General features: G+C 27.4%; 1 non-coding gene across 1 annotated transcript; it reads left to right on the forward strand.

Moving 5' to 3' along the window:
• Window positions 1–521: 521 nt before the first annotated feature.
• Window positions 522–659, forward strand: LOC136085665 (U8 small nucleolar RNA). The gene has a single exon (XR_010641137.1). It is a non-coding gene; the product is annotated as a U8 small nucleolar RNA (small nucleolar RNA).
• The last annotated feature ends 7,797 nt before the right edge of the window (window positions 660–8,456 follow it).

Consider the following 8,456-nt stretch of genomic DNA (forward strand, 5'->3'; position numbering starts at 1 on the left):
ACAACTAATTATTGAAATTCCGCTACGTTCATGAATTGCAGCGTTAATTTAAAGTTAAAGAAAATCTTATTTAATATATTCAATTTTGTAAGATAAATTATTTTATCGATGTTTTTATTCTTTTTACAGAACAAAACTATTTTTTATATAGTTAGTTTTATTTTATTTTATAAGTATTTAAGAAGTTATAAAAGTTTTAGTAGAACTCCTTGAATAAATGTTTTCAAAAAATAGCACGAAGCCGTAAAGAGCTCATTTGAAACAACCGTGATTAACATATAAATTATAAATGAATATAATTACAAACTAGAGTTTGCAAAATAATATGTATAAAAAAATATATATTAAATAAATATATATAAAACAAAAATAAAATACATTTAAACATTTAAATTTTAATACAAATAATCACTTGTATTGAAAAATACCGTTGATAAAAAACATTTACATTTAGAAAATGCACACCACAATCAATATTGAACATAGTATAACAATTTTCAAAAAAAATCTTTTTTAAGTTATCATCAGTATGGTGTAATCCTTACCTGTTGACTGCTACGGCAGTCATCAGTAAGGCAAATGATGACTAGGGCAGTATGATTCCTCACGAATTACACGCTCGGGCCTAGAGACTAACACCCTCTTAGGTCACGTCTGACTTGCACCGTATTTAACATACAATGAAAATTAAGGACATCTCAGCCATAAACTGGATATGCAACTTGTGGTGATTCTATAGTTTTTAAACTGTTAATTTTTTTCATGCTATAAGAAAGTTTTGTAAATAAGTTTGCAGTAAAATTTTAAGTACAAACTTATTTATTTGAACTAAAAATAGTGTTAAATTTTGTTCTAGATGTTTAAACTTTATAAAATTAATTTCTATTAAAATCTTATTTATGCTTTAGTATAGTATATTTGTATCTCATGATATATCTAGGAGAAAATAATCAACTATTTTATCTTTAAGAAAATAATCAATTCGCTTTATGTATGATTGATACCAAAATTATATTTAGTAGTAAGTTATTTTATGTTGCTTCATTTATGTTAATATTTTATTAAAACTACTCCAAAAGGAAACTGTGTTTTAGCGCTTGTTCCATATCGGTAATTGGCAATGGATCTTCAAAAAACTAACGAAAACGCATCCTTTTTTATTACTATTTCCCAAAAAGCGTAAAAATAACAAAACACTAAGTGTCATATTAGAGTCAATCAATATTACCGCAAACTATTCTTATTCTTACTTTATGTGCTCTCTCTCAAGTGTTGTTGGAATGCCAATTGAATCATATTATCATATAGAAAAAGATATGAAAGGTATGGTAAACTGTTTATTAAATGTTTAATTGCATTGTTAGACCATCCGTTAAATTCTTTATATTTTCATCTTTAAAATAATGCGCGTTCTTCGTTACTCTTCAGTTACTGCAGGTTTTATATAGACCTCTAGTGTGAAACACATAAACGTATAAAAATTAAAAATGGATATGAAGATAATTTCTGAGTTACTCGAAAAACAGAAAAATGATATTCTAGAAGGAAAAAGAAAGCTATTGAAAGATCATGAAAAAGTATTCACATCAATAACAGCAGCAAATATAAAAATACTTACCGAGCGGTTAGAAAAGAATGAAAATGTCGGTAGCAAAAACTCAATTAAAATCAATAAGATTGCAATTGAATTAGAAACAACAAATAAAAAAGTTATGTCTCTTGCTGCTGATTGCAGCGGTATTATCAAAGCTATGCAAACTAACAAAGAGATTATTACGGATTAATTTGAAGTTGTAAAAAAAAAAACGAAGTTAAGCATTAAAATGAAAGACAATAGCAAAATAACTAAAATAAAAAGTAAATTTAAAGAAATTGAAGATCGCTTACGAAGAAACAACCTAAGAATAGAAGACATAAAGGAAAACGAAAATGAAAAATTGAGTGTCCGTGAATCCAAGGTGCAGAAGCTCTTTTACTTGGTTTAAAAAAAATATAAAAACTGAAAGGGCTCACAGGACTGGACTTAGAAGCACACATAAAATTCGACCAATAATTGTCAAACTACTAAACTGTAAAAACAAAGTAGACATTTTAAAACAGGCGAAAAATTTAAAAGGGAAAAATATTTATATAAATAAAGATTTACATAAATTTACATAAACTCGCTGAAACCACAATTATAAGGTAACAGCTTCGAAAACAACTGAATAAAAGAACAAGAAGGCGTAAACTACGCAGTAATATTGTACAAAAAACTAATCTTTAAAAAATTAAAACGGAAAAAAACACATACTGAAACTTTTTAGTTCCTGTGCTTTTTTCATGCTTTAATTAGGTTAACCTAATTAACAGCATGTGTTTTACCGATTGCACCCTCTAACATCGTGTGCAATTTCTGTCCGCATTTCTTTATGCTATCTTTCTAACCCGACTACTTCTATCTTTTATTCTAACCTACCTTCGTTGTTCCGAAACTCACTTTACTCTTGGCCGTAAAGCGGTTATGACGCTCCTTTTTGGGGGGCTGAACATGTCTTTGCGTGCCTTAGTATGGTGGTCTTTGTATGGCAATTAGCCGGAGGAGAATAAACCACAATACCAAAAACTAATCTTTCGCGACCGGACTCCCAAAGAAAAGTAAAAAGTTTGTTTTTATTTTATTTTTACTGCTTAAATTCTTATTTTAAAATGGAAACAAACTTATTATCTAATTGTAATGCTAAAAATAACATATCCAATGATAACGACACGAATAAAATTAAAGCTTTTCTAATAAACAAAAATATACTTTTAGGAAACAACCCTGATTCAAATGTTAGATTTTATAAGGATGGGGAGGGATGAAAAATATAAGCTCTTATTATTACAGTTCAAACGTTTCAACGCGAACTGCTGAAATAGATGATTAGAATGAATAGAATGCACTATCCATCCTACATCTAAATATAAGAAGTATACAAAATTTTTGATAAACTTAAGGAATTTTTATTTAGTGTCAAAATAAATTTTCAAGTTATATGCCTAACAGAAACATGGTGCCGGAATAAAGAAATTAAGAATAACTCTAACTTTCAAATTAATAATTATAAAATTATTCATCAAATAAGAGGATCTGAAAAAGCAAAAGGAGGAATGGACATTTTCATTTGCAATTCTTTAGATTTTAAACTTCGTAATGAATTGTACTCAATAACAAAAGATTATGAGTTATTAACCATTGAAGTATTAAACAACACCGGCAAAAACATAATTTTGCACGTCATATATAGACCACCTTCAGGTGATATAAAAGTATTTAACAAACACTTTAAATGTTTAATTACAAAAAATGATATTTGTGGCAAACTAATTTATTTTGTGGGCGATCTCAACTTAGACTTGCTCGATTATGAAAAAAATGAAAGCGTCAGAAATTTTACAAATATTATATTTCAAAATGGTTTCATTCAAACAATTAACAAACCAACACGCATAACAAAAAATAGTGCATTAAAAAATTGTATTAAATATATTATTAAATATAACTGTATTAAAAAGTAGTGTATTAAAAAAGTAAAAATTATGTCCATTACTTAGCTTAAGCCAATTATGCATATAGTTTGAATTTGCGCAATCTAACATCTTGTGCAATAGCTGTCCGCTTTCTCTATGCTATCTTTCTAACTTGACTTCTTCTAACTTTCACTATAAGTTACTTCGTTCTTCCTAAACTCACTTACTTTTGGTCAGCAAAGTGGTTGATGATGCTCTTTTGTGAGCTGAACTTGTCTTAGCTGGCCTGGGTATGTGGCCTCTATATGGCAATTAGCCGGAGGAAGATAAACCACAATACCACAATACAGGAAGATAAACCACAATACCAATACAATAGTGCTACATTAATTGATCAAATCATAATCAACAAATTCAAAAACAAAAAAGTTATGACTGGAATATTTGTTACTGACATTTCAGACTACTTTCCAGTGTTTATAATTTCACAAAAAAACATCAATAAAATATCAGGAAAAAATAAAATTCAAAAGCGAATAATTAATAATTCATCCATTAATACTTTTATCAATCTGTTATCCACAACAAATTGGGAAACTAATTTAAAAATTAAAAGTCCAGAGAAAGCTTATGATTGTTTTCATAGCATATTTCAAAGCCATTATAATGAAACTTTCCCTATTATTAGATAAAATATATTAGTATCATCTGCAAACAAGATTGTGTCTAATATATCACAAGATTTTTAATTACTAATTATTCTTTAATCGTTAATTCTTTCGATCATGCGTTTGATAATACGGACCCAAGTTTGGCCTCAAAAATAAAAAATAGTAAAACTAGCTTTGAATCATATTTAATCTCTAAAAATAATCTTATGGAAAATAAAAAGTTATCTGAAAAAGAACAATTGATGCTGTCAATTTATTAAAATCAAATAAACGTAACGGAGTTGATGATCTAAGTAGCAATATAATAATTAAATCAATATTTTATTTAAAAACTCCGCTTTTGCACATTTTCAGTCTTTCTTTAGAACAAGGAATCTTTCCTGATAAACTAAAAGATGCAAAGGTCATACCAGTTTTAAAATCTGGAGAAGCAACTTGTTTCGCAAATTATAGACCTATTTCAATACTAGAATGCTTCTAAAAAATATTAGAACATTTTATGTATAAAAGACTGTAGGGGAGACCGGGGCTAGTTGACTCGGTTTTTACTCTATGAGCTCTGTAGCCCGAACAGTACATGTTTTTAAAAATATTAAAGTGTAGTCTTAAAGAGTATGAACTTGAGTAACTTATAAAATTTGCATTCATTTACAAAAACAAAATTATTGGAGCCATTTAGACCCCAAAAAAAAAAAAAAAAAAAAAAAAAAAATTGCGCCAACTTGTGGCACAATCATTTTTATAGTTTGTGCCAACTTACCCTACCACAAGGTAAGTTGGCACAAACTATAAAAATGATTATTAATGTACTATTAAGTGCAAAATTAATAGAAATTTTTTTACTATTAATTTTGGCAACAATTTTATCCCAAAATTTAATATTTCTTAAGCTGCTACCAAATGTTAGTCCGTATAACAGCCAAAACAGAAGCCCACTTTTTATCTGTGAAAAAAAAACTTAAAAAATTTTTTTTTGAATTTTTTTTGTAAGAATAAACTTTTTCAATATTGTTAAAAATTAAAAAAAAAAAAATTTTATAAATTTTTTTTTTTTCCATAGTAAATGCTATGAGACAACTTATCGCGTGAAAATTTTGTCAACTTACCCCGGAAGCCTTTTTTTCAATAAACAGTCTATAGATCCTGAAAAACGGCAACTTTGAAAGAAAGTCTGACTGGATATAGTAAACCAATTGTGACTGGAACTTTCAAAATATTTTTTTTTTCATACGATAAACCATTTTCTTTGTAAAGTAAAAAGGAAGCGATGTTCAAAAAATTACGTTTTTGTCCAAAAAATGCATAAATCTTAATATCTCCCATGCGCATGCGTGAATCCTGACAATACTATAATGAATGATGTAATGATCAATTAGGAAGGTTCTGTGTAATTTTTGTTACTTTCTGATAAAAGGCTCTGAAGATAAACGCAGTTCGTCAACTTACCCCTGCGGCCAACTAGCCCCGGTCTCCCCTACTATTTCTAAGATATTAATAACATTCTTTATTAAAAACAATTTGGATTCAGAAAAGGTCACTCTAATGATAAGGCAATTATTCATCTTGTTCATGATGTTTCTAAATCTGTCGATGAAAACAAAAATAAGGCTTTTGACACTGTAAATCATTATATTTTATTAACCAAATTAAAAAACTACGGTATTAAACACTCGAACCTTAAATCGTTTAAAAGCTATCTGTCAAATAGACGGCATTATATTTTTCATAACTACGGAAAAACTAACAACATAAATATATCTTGTGGAGTACCACAAGGATTTATACTAGGACTGCTCTTATTTCTAGTATATCAATGATCTAAGCAAATCTTGTAATATATTAGACACAATCTTCTTTGCAGATGATACTAATATACTTTATGCTCACTATGATATAAAAATGTTATTTAAAACTGTAAACACAGAACTACTATACCTTGCTGAATGGTTTACAGCAAACAAATTATCTCTAAATTTAACTAAAACAAAATATATTTTTTGAGAACGAGAAAAAACTCCATTTAAACTTCCAAACCTTTTCATTAAACATTGCGAAATAAAAAGAGAAGTATGACTAAAATTTCTAGGAGTACTCCTTGACAAAAATGTAACACGAAGAGATTGTATAAAATATATTTAAGGTAAATTATCAAGGAGCATTGGCCTACCTTATAGGGCAAAACTTTTTTAAATTCAATTTGTTTAAACTCTTATATTTTTCTTTTATTCATTCCTATTTTAATTACGCTACTATTGCATGGTGTAGTACCAATAAAAATAAATCAAAAAAACTCTTTAATATGCAAAAACATACAATCAGAATTATATCCAATGAAAGCAGCTATATACCGTGCCAACCTTTATTTACTAAGTTAAATATGCTAAATATTCTTCTAATTTTTATGTTCAAAATAAATAAAAGTATTATTCCAAAAACTTTTAATCTCTTATTCAAAACTAATCAGAATAAATACTTAACTAGATATTCAAGTAACAACTATATACAACCCAAAAGTTTTTTTACGGCAACTGAGTTCTCAATTCCAATTAGAGGGCCAAAAGCATAGAACAACATACTCACAACTGAACTTAAAACTCTAACAATTTTAAATGAGTTTATGGCTAAACTTAGACAGTTATTACTAAAAAATGATCTACCACAAAACTATTTCTAAAAATGCAAAATATCCTTATGATTGATCCATCAATTAAATCAAAAGTATATTAATTTTAGAAACGGTTAAGTTATATGCACTTGGTAACTTTTCAAATTTATGTTTTTGCTGTTTAATATGTGTTGTTATTCTTTTTACTTTTAATCCTTAGACTTTGGTTTTGTGATCTGAAGTTTAATATTAAAAAAAATAATAATAATAATAAAAATCAATTCACGATTTTATAATAAATAAAAATTAAACTTTTCCGTGCTTTTAGAAGAATATGTTAAACTAAATAGGGCTTCTTGTTATTTTTTAAATAATAGATGTTTTATTTATTTCTCTACCAATTTTCGTTTGTTTGTTTTATATTATTAACGGAAGTACTTATTTTTAAACAAAACTTTATATTTACGGAATTTATCAAAGGGCTTGGCGATAAGACATATTAGTCTTTTTCTAGCCCCTGCTACATATATATCTTGTTATTAACATAAATTAAAATAGGATATCAGTAAACAATGTTCACTTTGTTCCTCTAGTATTTTCAAAATATACCACTAAAAAAACACCAAATTCATGATATTTTTTGCAAATTTTTTTTTTTCTTCATTTTTTTGCCGTATAAAAATATAAATACAACAAATATTTCCAATATACATATGGCCGGGGAAAGAAGAAGACACAATTTGTCTTACCGCCAAGCCCCGAGATTAATTTCGTTAAAAATAAATAATTTCGTATAGAGTATATAAATGTTACCTATATATATAAAAAATAAGACTTTATTTTTAAAAAGATAAAACAAAAACAAAAAGTTACAGGGTCATAAAAAATTAAAAAAAAAAAAAAAAAAAATTAAAAAAAAATTTCTTTTAGTAAAATAATGAATAAAAAGTAAAATAACAAATAGAAATAAATATTAAATAAATAAGTATACAAAGATTAATATAAATTTGCACAAAGTAAAACTTGCAATAACAAAAATAAATAAATAAAAAAAAAAGGTTTTAACTACTTTTTTCTTTTTAATTAATTAAGATTAAATACTTAAATTATTAATAAAACACAGAATTGAGAAGAACCTTTCCAATTAAAAAATATATATACATTTATATGTATTTAAGCATGCTTCAACCAATATCCATAAAAGGGTTGACAAAGATAAACTTTAAACTAAATCGAAAAAACTTATCTGTGTCACCCGAAAAAGTCAAGCACTCCATCACTAACTAGGAGCATTTCAATTTTACTTTAAATTCGTCAAGAGTTTCAAGAGTTTTAAGTTTATTAGATAGGATTTTATTCCATACTTTTGGTCCTCTAATGGATAATGAAAAACTTAGCCCACAGTACCGTAACCAGCGATAGTTTGGGCGGTACCACAACCCAGCGATAGTTTGGGCGGTACCCAGTGGCGATTCTACGAATAAAATGAGGGGGGGGGGGGAGAGGTGAATCCTTAAAAAGTACCGAATGGCTTCTAAAAACACACACGTAAAATTGCCTATGGTGGTATCGTTCGAAAAAAATATCCCTAAAAGAAATTTTTTTTTTTTTTTTATATTTGAATATAAAATGCCCATGCCCCATCTGTCATTAGTTACCCAATGCTCCATCTGTTACTGGTTACTTAT

The sequence above is a fragment of the Hydra vulgaris genome, chromosome 09, assembly GCF_038396675.1.
Source record: "Hydra vulgaris chromosome 09, alternate assembly HydraT2T_AEP".
NCBI classification, from domain to species: Eukaryota; Metazoa; Cnidaria; class Hydrozoa; order Anthoathecata; family Hydridae; genus Hydra; species Hydra vulgaris.